The sequence below is a fragment of the Hyla sarda genome, chromosome 3, assembly GCF_029499605.1.
Source record: "Hyla sarda isolate aHylSar1 chromosome 3, aHylSar1.hap1, whole genome shotgun sequence".
In the NCBI taxonomy this organism is placed as follows: domain Eukaryota; kingdom Metazoa; phylum Chordata; class Amphibia; order Anura; family Hylidae; genus Hyla; species Hyla sarda.
This window is the reverse complement of record NC_079191.1, coordinates 128,437,181-128,437,720: the sequence shown is the minus strand read 5'-3', so window position 1 is coordinate 128,437,720 and position 540 is coordinate 128,437,181.

The following is a 540-nucleotide window of genomic DNA, read 5'->3' as shown; positions in this document are numbered from 1 at the left end:
TTCTTTTTCTCTGACCTTCCATATAATGTGAGTTCCCCCTTTTGATACATACATATTGTTTGTGTTCAGAGAGTTGATTACATGCTTTGTCCTATTTCCGTATTCGATGTGATGCCATACTCCCTATACCATCTCCAGTCATCTGTTCCTGCTACTGTATGTGCCCATATTTTAACACTCTCTCTATTTTTTAAATGTATGTCTTTTTTGATATATGTTAAAGGGCAGCTCCCACCATCACTTTTTTTTTCTGTCCCTGCCTATTACCCATCTATCCCTAACCCCCTCCCTGCCTTAATTTTTTTTCTTCACATATTAAAATGCTTTTTTGTCTGCCTGGTAGCCTGCTCACTACCAGGCAGACTTCCCCAGCAGGCACCACGTCACTGATGCCTGCTGGGGCCGGCACTTCCGCCCGAGTTCACCTATACAGGGTGCCTCCAGCTGTTTCCCCACTGCAACTCCCAGCTTGCCCTGACATCTATTGGCTGTCAGGGCATGCTGGGAGTTGTAGTGGGGAAACAACTGGAGGCACCCTGT